Source organism: Ceratosolen solmsi, unplaced genomic scaffold (genome assembly GCF_000503995.2).
Source record: "Ceratosolen solmsi marchali unplaced genomic scaffold, CerSol_1.0 scaffold43, whole genome shotgun sequence".
NCBI lineage: Eukaryota > Metazoa > Arthropoda > Insecta > Hymenoptera > Agaonidae > Ceratosolen > Ceratosolen solmsi.
The window spans coordinates 1833482-1848957 of NW_011948431.1; positions in this window are offsets into that span (position 1 = coordinate 1833482).

Consider the following 15476-nt stretch of genomic DNA (forward strand, 5'->3'; position numbering starts at 1 on the left):
TATCAAAGAAGTAATAGATATCATTAAAAGTACGATAAATTTTAATATAATATTTTTTTTGTTTTTCAAAAAAAAGTTTAATCGCTTAAAGTGTTTTCAAAGCCATCTAATAAATTATATGGTATTGCTATTTTCAATGCAATTTAAGTAATAATAATAGAAATTATACAGTTATCATGATATAGTAGTTATAATATTATAATAATTATAATTATTATTATTATAATGATGATGATGATGATGATGATGATGATGACGATGATGTATATGATGATGATGAACGATGATGTATATGATGATGACAATGACAATGATAACGGAATACAAATATTTCTACTTTTTCAATATACCTTTCATTATACGATATAACAGTGTAATAATAATTCGGATATCAAATGTATTTGTGTTAATCGTTGTTATTTGTTTTGTTTTATTTTTTATTTATTTATTATTTTTTTTCTTCCTGTTTATAATAATCCAGATATAATATATCGGTTCGTCTCTATAAATCGCCGCGTAAGGTAAGTCGACACGAATTTAGAAAATGAGCCTTAAAACCATACTCCCCCCGTCTTGAGTCTGGGCAAAATCTAAGATTGTGTATACGCGAAAGAGTTTCGATTGCCAATTAACCCAAATAGCTGGCAAACTATTTTAGAGAACGATAACGAGCGTGATTATCGTAATCTCGGGAGGGGCTGGACCGCGAGAGGAGGGCTCGGCAAAAAGGACGAAAATACCTTTAAGGTCGCATATGGAGGCGGAGGCCTTGAGCTTCCTGGTGGGGCTGGTAACCGCGAGGAGGAGCGGCGAGGCCGACAGCTGGAAGGACGAGCGGGACTTGCGCACCGACTGCTTTTGCACGCAGTAGCTGCGCGCGCGCCGCCGGAAGATCGGCGAGTCCAGGAAGGACTCGTCGTACTGCGGCATCCCGTCTCGATCCGACCCTCTTACCTCCTGGGCTTTTCACTAGTTATCACCAATGTCAAACTCAAGTTTGTCACGTCGTCATTGACGTCATTGACGATAAGATCGCGAACACTTTTACTAACAATTGCGTTGCGCGGCTTAATTAGCTGTCACTTCCGGTCTCAACGTTAAAACGGTGTCATCTCCACGGAGCAATAATAACGCGCTCTAATGGCGTTTCGATGGTGGATTTACGAAAATCAATGATTTTGCAAAATTGTTTAACATTCGTTTCATTATGTTTCTTTACAAATCTTGAAGGTAAATATTAATTTCACTGGTAATATCACAGTAAATTCACAGTAAAGACTCGATACTTCCTTAATGCCTAATTAAATAATTTGTTATTAGTATACGGGTCTTGTTCGTAATTATGCATAATAATAAACACAAAATAAATGTTACTGTGTACGTCAAGTGATTTTACGAGTAGATTGTCTGAAAAGGTATAGACGAACAAATGCATTCGTCAATATATTAATCAATAAGGCTTAGATTTACCAAGCTCTACATCAAGTTACGTATTCCTTTAGAGATGTTTAATAAGAAAGATTATAAATAAAAACATCGCTATGAATTAATTGCATTGAACGATGAGTAACATGACGAAGCACTTAAAAGAAGCTTTTCGCTAAAGCTGTAATATTTTCTAGCTAATTAAATAAATAATGAATGAGCTAGTGAAGATTTTGAGCAATTTGTTTTTCAATCGTTGCAATGTCAATATATTGTCAATTTAATATTTTCGATGACATCAAATTTACAAAACTCTGTACTTTGCTCGATAAAATCGTTCCTTAAGTGCGCGTCGTAACTTTTTTATTCTCGAGACGACAATGTTTACGTTGAAAAATCTTACGAACGAAACTAAGTAAGAAAGTGAAATAAAACGAATATAACAAGACACACGTGATTCTTTCTGCTTTTGTTCTTTTTTTTATTTAAGTTTTTTTTTTTTTTTTTTTTTAAATAGTTTATTTTTTAAAATAGTCACAAAATTTAAGAGCAATAATGAAAATACAGTTCTATAAATTAACTAAGCGATGCATTAAAATTTATATATCAATACGGTAATGTAATTTTATTAATTTTATAACATTTATAACATTTTATAACATCCTACGTACAATACAATAAAACACAATATCGATGGTGCGCATTGAATATTCAAAAACAATAGTAAATACCAAAAGTCTCACGTTTATACGTTATATTGTTTTTCCAGACAACGTTATTGCCATTGAAATATCCTACTCTTCTTTAAAAGAAAAAAAATCAACTAGATCCGTATTGTTAGTAAAAAGTAAAAAAAAAAAAAATGCAAAAATTGCATAAAGAGAAAAGAGACCCGTAGCTTTACGAAAAGAAAAGACTGTAATGTTCTAGGTATTTCCGATGAAAATGTATATGGACAACTTATGGTAATATGAATGTTTTAACTATCAAATAATATATTAACGATTTATCCTCATTGATAATTTTGGCATTAAAAACATTAAAAAACTATATGAATAAATTTCGAATTAAAATAAACATTTTTCAAATAAACAAGCTATATAAGAAACATTGTTCATAAAAACATCTTTAAATTAAATCGTTAATTCTTAAAGTTGTTGCTTTGTCAATGTATTCAAAACATTTATTCACAATAATGCAAACAACTACGATTTTGTATGCACAATAGCAACTTTTTTCAAACATATTTGCAGAGTGAAGTTGAAAATTCAAGAATATCGGATTTCCTACACAATTTTTACTAGCAACTGTACTAAAGATTTGAATGCGAATATAAAGGAAAGAGAGAGAGAGAGAGAGAGAGAGAGAGAGAGAGAGAGAGAGAGAGGGAGAGAGAATAGACAAAATACACGAGGCGTTAATACTGCAATAGTGTTATTCTCTTATTACACAAATGTGTAATATAATCTTATACACGCTCTCATTAATACTGTAAATATGTATTGCGTTGACCATAGGCCGTGTAAAATTATACGTTTAATGACTTCTCGAATGAGATGCGCAAGAAATTAAGAAATAAGCTGAATCGCGAGCAAAGAAATATTAAGTGTACGGATAACTCTCTCTAAAAGGAGAAATCTCTAACGAATAATCAATTGGCCGACGTCATTCTGAGAGGAGGAAAAAATTTTCAAATCCAACCGCGCAAATTCACGTTTATACAAAAATCGATTCGACCACCACACTCCACTATTATCTCATATACCGTTTTTCAATACTATCAATCGCAACGAATTTACCCTCGCGTCAGTGCTTATACGATTACTCGCCGCCGTACTATGAATAATACCCGGGCCCTTCCCACCTCGGCTTCGTCCCCGATCCATAAAGAACTGTTAAACATCGATACCACGAGGCCGCTCGCGTACCAATCCAGACAACAACAACAACAACAACAACAACAACAACAACAACAACAACAACAACAACAACAACAACAACAACAACGAAAAAAAAGAAAACGTGGATCTAGGCAGGGATGGGAAAGGAGCGCGAGCTGCCCCGCAAGACTCCTCGGCCTCGACTCGATTTTCGCGGAGCGAAACTGAGAAGACGAGGAAGCCGCGTGTAATTGAATCCTGACGCGGTCGCTTTTCACGGTAAGGAGCTGCGCTTACGAAGCCGTGCGAACGATACAAGACCGTGACTCGGCCCTGGAGAGTGCGATCTCGAAGACGCCTCATCGACTCGCCACTACGAGGAATTATAACGGCGCATTGGCGTCTGTCCAGCTGCCCTGGACTTTTCCGAGTGCAAGCTTCAACTGGTTTTCGCTACGACTGCCCAGGCGTTTGCGAGCGATTTCGCTATACGACGATAATAGTCGCGATATGAGCGAGTATTTTTGGACCTTTTCTAACACTCTCAAAGAGGCCGAATGTCGAACGTTATATCAACATCAATCGCAAGCTTCCATTACCTATGCAGGCAATATTATGGCTCGGATATGTCGGACAATTAAGCGACAGAGTTTGTAAATTGGAAATAATGTTTCGGACGCTTATCACGGGGATTCTTGAGCTATTGATATTGGGGTGGGGTATCGGCATTCAGCCGTAAGCTTTATGTCACGCACACTTCTCCATGACGATTGTCGAGCTTTCGAGCACGATTGATTTTTTCTCCTCGATTGCGAAGCGATAAAATAATCCCTAATGGCTCATTAGCATTGGTAAAGCATGAAATAGCTTTCAATTAGGGGTAATATCGAGGCGAGTAATATCGATGTCGTCGCGGCGCACGTATTGCATTATTTGAAAAGTCAGCGTTTAATATAGCCGAGATGTACAGTCGGCTATCTCCGTTATTGTTTCCAACGATACATTAACAATGTAGTTAAAGCTCTCGAGAGCCCTTAAAAACATTAGGCTAACGTTTCAGAATTCGCCGGAGCGATGCTGCATTACGAAAACATTAATTCGTTCTCTTTAATGGCGGTTCTCGCGATCCGTTATCAACCAAAACTATGCCCAACGCTCTAAAGAGTCAGCCAATATCGCCAAAAGTAAATTATTAACCATTATTGAAGTAACTTGCTTTTTCATGGGCCGAGGTACGTAAAAACATCACTATTGAAATCAACGTTCGCAGCTGGGGAAACGATTAAGGCTTAGACACCGTTAATCTTAGAATATAAGAAAGCTTAAAGATCTTTAAAAAAAATAAGAAAGCCAAGGTAATAACCGCGTCTCGCCTTGGCTCGATCGATGCACTAAGTGCGCGATTTCGTCATAGTCACACAGATATCGATCGGCTTGACCGTCCATCGTCGAATTTACCACGACAGATGATCGGCTGAACAGCACACTGTTGCGCGAGAGGGAGGAGAACGGCCGTGTTCGCTCGACTCGCGATCGAGTGGAAAACCCCGGAGGCGCGTGAAATCCGGTCCCGATCGCGGCTGCGACTGTCCCGGAGGAGCCGGACGACGTCCGCTACGCCGTAAGCGTTGACACACGGGGGCTCGCCTAAATATAAAAGCCCCGTAGAGGTGCGCACGCGAGATCCGCGGACAGATGCGCGTCTGCTGACGTCAGACCTGTGTTTTTCACGACTCCGCCGGACGCCTCGGACGCCTTACGTCCATCCTCAAAGAGCGTCCTCGATAAGCCGCTTTATTTATAAAGCTTAGAGCGCGCGCGCATCGATGCCGCTCCGGCGAATTATGGAGATCGACCCGCTGGACCAAACGCCACTTCGCGTCCTCTTTTCGTAGACGAGAATAATTCGGCTTACTTGGACCATCTACTTGCGCTAAGACTCCGAGTCTAATGCACATTCACTTGACGTTCCTGCACTCGCCTTTACGATAATTTCGTTCATGGAGCCCAGGAGACAATTGTTCACGAGGTCATTGCTAGTTAAACATACCTTTAACGACGTTTCAATTAATAATAAATTATAATAATTAATAATAATTAATAATAATTAGAATAATAATAATAATAATAATAATAATAATAATAATAATAATAATAATAATAATACTAATAATAATAATAATAATAATAATAATAAACGAACGAAGATAAACCAACGCGATCAACGTATTTTTAGGGTAAATTAGAGATAAATATTATTAGAGATAAGCTTATAAATTATTGCTTTATTAATGCCTTTACTTTTGAATTCAAGTTTTAATTTAGCCATTTATGCAATGTGTTGTGTAGGATAGCTTATTCTTCCCGCGACTTGATTGCCAATTTCCTTTACCACATTAAGGGACTCATACGAAATTTATAATATTCGTTAATTAATAAGTTAACTGTCCATCCAATTCCATACTTCAACCGCGAACTTTCTAATGCGATTATCCTAGCATAAGCTTCATTCAACATCGAATATTATAATAATCAGTCAACTCAGTTTGATCGAACATCTTCGTAAACAAACATCAGTCTGCTACGCATTCGTATACAATGCAATGATTAATGGAAATCTATATCAGCTTATTGACGTGATAAAGAACTTAAACGAATGATCGTGCTTTTATTAAAATATTATTTCGATTATTCCGACGGAATCTCGAACGTTTAAATTAAGCAACGAAGAAACGCTTTTCCTTTTATGAATAATTGTAACACTTTTTAACGTACTTTTTTTCTTAAAAATAGTTCGTGAAATGGAGAAAATGTTAATATAGGAAGAATATTTTACTAATATAATATCTTACTTACAATACTTTAAATTACATTGAATTATAGCTCTAGCGATATAGGCGGTAGGATTCAGAATACAAATAATTTCACCGATAAATCTTCTGTTTTTTGTTTCTTTTTAAATGGAAGTTCATTGCAATTTAAATAATTGATTGATTTTAATTTTGAGAATAGAGAAAATCTGATTTTCCAATGAAAATATCTGAATAACAAAATATTGTATCGCATAGCTCCATCACTACAATACGAATAAACATAATTTTTAATTTACAAAATAATATTTCTTTTTCTCTACATTCAGTGATATATATATATATATATATATATATATATATATATAAACGAATGATTTATGTTTAAATATTCCCGTTTTCTTTTCTTATTATTTTTTCTTTGCTAAAATAGACTTATAGTGGTAAAGTTATATAACTAATTATAGTATCGCTCAAATATAACTTTGTGTAATATCTCCACGTCTGTTCTTACTTATTGTTAGATATGATAGCATATAATAAAACTCCCCGAAACTTCAGAACTCCGTATCTTCATTTGTAAAGATATCGAGAAAATGTCGAAAGCTCTCGCGAAGGAAATATCGGCTGGCTAATTAACGCACACACGTTAATAAAAAATTATACTCTTCTAATATCCTAATATCTAAGTCTAAAACTTTATTCGATAAAAATTTAATTTGTATTTTAAAACGTGGCTAGAGTAACATCGCTCCTAAGGAATATGGAAACTTATCGATTTTTCGACAACACACGGTTTGATGGATTTTAACTTAAAGAAATGCTCACTTGAAAGATAATGCAAGGATAAGCGACGGCCCATATTACTTTTTACAATAAATTACTGACTTGAAAAATAAATGGATGGAATGTTTGAACTTGAGGGCGTATATAAATCATTAAACATCTGCGTACGAATACTTTACCGCGATTAACCAGAGGTTCTATCGTTACTCTATTTAGAGTGAAATTTTATATCAAGTAAGGGCGAGCTGTAATAGTCGTAAAGTCAGTCGGTTATACGGACTCTCGACTCGAAATACCAGTATGGCCGTTAGCATAAATTGCAGCTTTAAACGAAAGCGGTGATGCCGGAGGCAAAAGAAAGGAGAGGAGCGCGTGCAAATCCATTATAGCAGAGCACCTAAAGCATAATGCAAAAGATGCGAGAGATGTCCATCTGCGTTCGGGTAATGCGTGCCACCCTGGGTGCGATATTTAGCGCGCGTGGCGTCTTTTGCTACTGCGGTCTTTCGAAAAATCGTTGGATGTTGCGGTTGGGTAGGTGAGCGAGGCAGCTCTCGGCTTTCCTTTGCACGCTCGGTGCTTTTCAACGGGGCACCTAGATTCTCTAATTACCCCCCCCCCCCCCCCCCCCATCCACCATCACCCTTGCGCGCTCGTTCACCGCGAATTCGTATAATTAATTTGCGTTGGATTTTAGCTGTTATCGTAGACGAAGATAATGAACTTGATAGGACGCTATTATCTAGCTGCAACTACCGCAAATTTAACTCGCGTGCTTAATCGTAACACGCGTACGATGATTTTTTAATTTAATCGACGCTTTATTATGTCGAGTAAATAAGGCCTCATCCGCGAGCTCGAGTAAATAGCCTTAGACGTACGTGATTTTATTTCTCACAAAGGTTCTCATCTTCGCGAATCCCATTTTTTATGTACTCGGGCGGTATTGTACGTTTTCGAGTCAGGCTCCTCCTATCGGAAATCCTTCGATTTGCGGAAAATAATCCATCCACCTACTAACGGCGAGTTGCATGACGCGGATTGCATGACTACCTTGTTCAATAAACATTATTACGGAATTATTGGAGCAAAAACTTGACCTTATCCCAATCCCATGCCTCGTTTGCACGAAGGCAATAGATCGAGCAAACTTCCGTCAGTGTTGATGTTATGGTCTTTATATGCTTTTGCAACAGGAAATGTAACTCAAATCGGTAAAGTGAATTACTGTTAGCGAGCATATCTAGCCTAGTGAGTTCGTCATTTTAAATTTGGATTTGTAATTGTAGTCGTAAGAAAAGGTAAAACGTAAAATTTCTATTCCATTCGTTATTGTCGTCCAATATTAGTTTAAATTATTATAATTTCGGCTCATATGTAACTCGAATTACAGAAGCGTATTTTCTTTATTAATTGTAAACACCATATATTGGATATCTATAATTAATTGTTAATTAAAATTGTAGAACATTATGTGTTGAACAAACCAACATAAATAAATCAACTCAAGTTACGTAATAGTAATAATTAAGTGAAATAAAGCGATTTATACTAACTCTACATGAAATCTAATTCAATGCTAAATTATTCCAATACATTTCCAATAAAATTATTCAAATACTTGCGACAATTTATATAAGTTAATGCATAACAAATTTAAATGAAAATCGATTATTATGATATATAAAATAAAAAAATTTTTTATTTTATTATTGAAAAACTTTATAGAGTATTTGTCATAAATACAGTGCCTTATCGAAGATATTTTTACACATTATAAATGCTGAAGGTGTCAATGCTATAATCATCTTGAAGTTAAATATAGTATATTATAAATATTCATGCTACCATTTTCAAATACATGAATTTTGAAATATTTTTAAAGCGAGAAGCCTTGATTTTATCAAATATATAATTATCAATGAAATTTTATTGAAAAAGATCCATTAGAAACTAATAGTAATATAATTATCGTATATTTTCATATTTTAATTCTCGAATTTTGAAAGAAGGTTTTATAAGTATCGGAATTAACTTCTAGAAAAGATGTCTCTGCACTCGCTTTACTATTTTTTCATGTAAAATCTATTGAAATATCTCGCGTTAAAGCCACCGTTACTTCAATAAATTTCTGAAAAGCTACACGAAGGATACACACGCATTGTATTTATACATGAATTAATTTACTTTTTCAAACTCATCAACAAACATTTATATCTAACTATTAACATTTGTAAAATAATGATTTTTAAATCAGAATTAGAATTATTTTAAATTAAAATTAGAATCGATAATTTTATTAATTGAATTAAACTGAGATTCATTTGACTGAAATTAAGAGTTCAAAAAGCATTTCTATAATATTTATCATTTTAGGGATTTAATAAATTTTTACTTTCGTATACTTCGATAATTGCTATTTCATTAATACTTAAGAAATTGACTGAAGTATCGAACTCGAGATGTTTGATTGTGAAAGATCGATGGCTGTATATAAGAAAACATAATCTTATCAAAGTGAAATTTATTATTAATTAATTAATTAATTCGAGGATGAAGCATCTTAATCGTTTCAAAAGAAATATGTTTTGAAAAAATACATTAAAAAGTATTGAAGGATAAATCAGCAACATCTCATCTTCATACAATTAACTATTTGCAATAATATAATTATTAAATTAAATAAATTATAAACTATTAATACGATATTATTGCGTAATAAAATATGTCTTGGATAAAATTATTCGCGAATCTTTATCAAAATAATGATCAGCGTCACTGTACATTACCTGCGAAACTGACTTAGCATGCAAAGAACGAGAGGAGGTGGAGAAACGCACGTAGAGAGAGAGAGAGAGAGAGAGAGAGAGAGAGAGAGAGAGAGCTAGAATGGGAAGGAACGAGGAAAAGAGGAAGAAAGAAAGAAAATGTGTCATGTAGCCGAGTGCAGCCATTATCACACGCTAGAATGAGTATATGAGCCGGACGATAGGCTCGATGTAGTCGCAAAACCTTCAACGCGCTTGTATTTTCACTTTTATTTTATGTTAACCATATGTAAAACGTAACATGACAAACACGCTTCGGATGCAATTACTAGAAGCCGGAAATTCCATAATTGCTTGCCAACTTGAATTGTTCATAAACATTTTATCGTGTTAATTTGTGCAAAATTAACATTCCTATACGGGAATTGCATACTTTAATTTTGCCGTTACTCGCAAATAATCTTCTCCAAATTTTAATAAACTCATTGTCTAGATTTATAACCCATGGGCACATTAAACGTAAATCTCAAAAAAACATTAAAGCTTTTTAACAATTTGTGATTAAATTATTTAAATACTGTGTTACAATTTCTTTTTGGATATTATGCAATGTAAGATTATGCAAGACTACGTTTAATAAATTTATGTTACATATTTCGCACGGCACGTTTTATAATTTCCAATAAAACTTTAATATGAATATTCCAATAATATTGTTGAATATTATTTCGCTTATGCGAAACGTCTCCAGTATCGACAATTACGTCTTTGTCATTCAAATAAAAGATTTAACGAATATTGAAATTCGAAATTATAGTTTTATATATCTGTAAATAAAATTGCAAACAAAAAAAAAAAAAAAAAAAAAAACAAAAAAAAGGTTATTTCATTTTTTATCAACGGCACACAAGCCTTTATTTATTGAATGAAAACAACTTCAAAATGACTCGACACGTTTTTTCATACATTCAATAACTCGTCGGCGTTTATAAACGCGAAGTGATCGCAAGATTTTCAGAGGACTTTAACATTCCCGCCAATAAGTGCTGCTGCTCAATAATTCTAGACAATCTTATATCACATTGCGTACTAGGAAAGTAATGTTTCAATTAGAGAAAATAAAATTGAGAGGAATTTAATATTGCCGTTGACGTTTCAGATTAAACAAAATAAGGCTTGATCGATATTTTTATGCCAAGTGACTACTACTACAACACGACATAGTAACGTCAGTGAACTTGCGACCCAGATTTTCGCGGTTCACTTCCTGGCGCGATGAGGTAGCAACTCCCGCGGGCCTTTCGCGACATTTTCGAATATCCAAGATGCTCGTAGTCTAATTCATCTACTTTATAAATTTCGATGAATAATACATTACCATACCTGCACGTGATCCTACAATAGCTACATTCGCTGCATTCACTGGCATTCGAACGAGAAAAATGTCGTTTTTCAACACAAATATTTTTGATGTGCTCGACTCCTACGGATAAATTCGTAATTGAAAGCCTCGCGATAATATCTTAATGCTTTGATAAGATTTTGGAAAAACATAAATGAAGATAAGATTTTTGAATCATATGGATATTAATAGAAATATGAAGATTATTCATGATGAATATTATTCAATAGTATTACATAATGAACGCTAAATTATTTATTATCCCATTTAAATATTCAGCACGATTTTAAATCGAATCGAACGATCAAATCTCGTAAATAATTTTATCGCTATAACACAGCTCCTCGCTCAATGTTAATAAAATTCTTAATAATTTACAAAATAATGAGCTTTAAAAATAATTAAATTTTCATATATTAAGTATTTTTTTACGTTGCAATTATTGAACTGTAATAGATAATAAGGGAAATATAATATTTAAGAAATACAATCACCAAAGGAATAAAGTAAGCTCGCACAAGTCAAATACTTATGTAATTATTAGATATGCATAATAAATAGTAAATTATACGAACAGTGTATATAACGAAAATTGAATTTGTTCGCATTGATTAGCGATTAAGAAACATTCGAAAACTTTCTGCACTTGATAACAAAATCATTTTTCACAGCACAGGTCGAAGGTTAAATGTGAGAAAGACAGCGTGAGAGAGCGAGGTTTGGGAGGGGTTTGGTGAGGTGGAGGGGATACACTTCTTAAAGATGCTCACACGTTTATTTATGATTATTAGAAACAATTTAAATTCGCGTTGTAAATAATGTAACACTGTTATATAAATAAATAAAAGTATTGTTTCGCATGCGTATGCTGCAACAGATGAATCGTTTCTGCTTTTACGAGCGGCAAAAACGTAACTGAGGTAGCGCTTACGAGGAAATCGAAATGCGTCACAAACAAAATGCGTACGACGCTCCTGCGAGTCAGCTCGTATTTCTCACTTTTCTACAAGGAATAAGCAGTAAAAAAACAAACAAACAAACAAACAAACAACGACAAAATACGGCAATAATGAGCGCCAGATCACGTATTCATTCTGCATTTATTTTGAATTTTGAAATATAGCTCTGCTATGAAAATTCTTTTAGATTATTAATTATTATTCGGCAATATTAAAAGAAAGAAAGAAAGAAAGAAAGAAAGAAAAAAAAAAGAAAAAAAAGACATTTCTTTAATCAACAAAGTATTTGTTGATTAAACAATTAAACAAAAAATTGATAACAATTATTTTTTATACAGAAATTAAGTACGAATAAACTAAAGGAAACAAAATGTCACTACTATTGTGTCGATACGTGCTCATACAAATTCTAATGAAGTTTACCGCTTGTGTTCTTGTAATAAATTATGTTCTATCAAATCCTATAAATATTAATCCACATTAATGACTTTTTAATAGATCTGTCAAATATCTGCATAAATAATATTAGTTTGCGTAAGTCATACTAGTTTCGTAGCGAACTTGTAAATAATTTTTGTTCGGAGCAAGCAACGTTTCTAAATACAACACCAAAAATCTATATCCTCATTTAAATTTACAATAAATCGACAAAATTTATATTTTCTCCTATCATTAATTAATTGACCGAACATACTTATTAAAGATTATTAAAGCTTTTAACGATTTCTTCTGAACATTTAACTCGTACTACGAATTATCACGTATTAGCATCAAATAAATAAATAAATAAATAAATAAATAAATAATGGACATTCGATGCCAGCGTAATGAAATATTACATACAGAATTTCTAGGTTATTAAAATTTTTGATAATATTCAATTTTTAATTTTACCAAGAAAATGGCAATATTAGCAATTAGCAAATTCCGCCAGCAACAATAATTTAAAATAATAACATATGTAAAGGCAAAGGAAGTTAATATTATTCTGCATATTATTTACAATATATAGCCGTATGTTGAGCTTTACGACAATACTAAATTATCTCTAATAATATTTTCAATTACGCTGTAAAATTTCTAAATATCTCGTGGCTGTAATGCATCTCTGACAACAGAAAATTATTATACCTTTTAGACATGCAATCGCACATCTATTAACTTAGTCCGCGTGATTCTAAATGCCATTGCTATTGCGCAAATTGTAGCGGATTGTACACTAAGTACGCATCTCGTGAAAATGGGCGCATGCATTAGTGTTATAAATGAGAAAAGAATAGATGACCGCGATAAGAACGTGACGGTGACAAGTACGTAAAAGGGACATTAAGACGTACAAAATGCTCCCACCGTGACGTTATTGTTATGCGAATCCTGTAAGCTTTCATTCCGTTACGTCTTTGCAATTCGTCGTCGGTCTACTTTTTCCTTCTTCTTTGTCTTTGTTCTATTTTTCAATATATCTAGAAAGCTTGTTTTAGAATTAACATCTTTACGGATCTTTGCTAGATATTCCCATGATTAATTCAAATTCTTCGGCTTGTCTCAGCAAATACTTTATATCGATTATAAATACTCATTGTGGATTACTCATGAACTTATCGTTTTTAAGGGGCAGAGTGAAAATTAATGATGATGGTACGAACGAATATGAGCCAACTCTAAAAATTCCATACGCATAACGATAATTTACGAATAAACATTATATGAAGGCTTTTCTCATCTTTTAACTCGCGAATACATTTCATACATCGTACACATATATGTATGTGCATTTTATTCGCTAGATGATAAGATTTAATTCAAGTTCAACTTCTCGGACATCTTATATTAAATTATATGGCATGGGTAGCTGTATTTTTATAAAAATAAGATGAAAAATATTTTTATTAAAATGGGTACAATTATATTCAAATATCTCCGTGTAAGAAGAAAGAAGGCTACGTTCTGAGATGAAAAAACGAATTAAATTTGATACGAATATTCTTAAAGTTTAAGAAAAATCCATTTAAAAGTTATAATACGGAAGTGCACGTCGAGTAGAATTTTGTTATATAAGCTTATGAAGAATGCCTCACTTGAAACTTGCTAAATTATAAATGTAATTTCGAGGAAATATGTAAAAATGATATAAAACCAACTCTTGCGTATAAAATAGTGTATTTAGCGAAAGATCTTTTTCATATTTAAGTGAGATTTTATAAGTAATCTGACTGCAAATTTTAAATCTGCTTAGATTTTGAGGCAAATAATTAATTAAATATCACTTAAATATCTCAACATTGACAATATCATTTAAAATTTTATAATTCCCCGTTATTATATACAAAGTCTAACATTTTACCGAAAATGAAAAAATATTTTATCCAGATTTAAAAAATGTATGTCACCATATTCGAAACCGTACAGCAGTCATATTTCAAATTTAAATTTAACTAAAGTTAAATAATTCAACATACCCACATATTATATAACAATAAAGTTCTATATTGCAAACTAAAAATTTTAATACTTTAATAGTAAAACGTTAAAAGTCGAGTTTTAATAACGGGAATGACGATGAAATAAGAAATATATTTCGCGAAGACGACATGAGCATCTTAAATTTTTGTAGCTCTCAATCTAGAATAAGCGTTTCTCATTCGATGAGCGACGGACGAACTTCGTTTATACATAGCAAAACACATTGGTTTGCATAATTGAATTTAAAATACAAATAAGGGAAAAGATCGGCAATTATGCGCTCGATCGCACAACGTTCAGCCAATGTGTAGCCATAAAAATAAAAAACGAGGCTCGAATCCTAAGCACGAATCATCGTGTGAATAAATGCGCGCGATCATTAGCGAGTGTGCAAGTGCGCACGCGCACGTACACGTGTTCGACCCGCTAAAGTAATTGAGCCTTGATCGTCAATCAGACGGGCGAAAAACGCTGAGAGGGAGAGAGCAAGAGTGGGCGAGAGAGAAGAGCGAGCGATGCCGATCGGCCGACGCTGGTACAATGCTCACTGGCACGAACGTTAAATGTTGGATAAATTGATTTCGTCTGACTTTGTCGCGCATGAGACGAAGGCTCCTGACTACGATAATTTATTAAGAACAAAAGAGCACTATTGATCCACTTTCTATCATTAAATGCCCCTAAATGATTATACAATATCGCTGCCGCTGTCGCTGTCGCCGGCTGTACGTCGCAGACATGATTTTTCAAGAGCTTTAACCGTTAAGTTCTAATGCTTTTTCAATATGTCATTTGTTTCTGATCTGGCGACGCACCGATTTAACATCAATATAGCATTTAGGCAACAATTTCAAAATTAATCTTATAAAATGGCAGAATTTTTCGCAAAAATATTATTCGATTCACGTACGTTAAGACAATGGCAACCTTGGATTGATCGACTCAATAAATTCATAGATACATTATATTTATTATAATTGGAG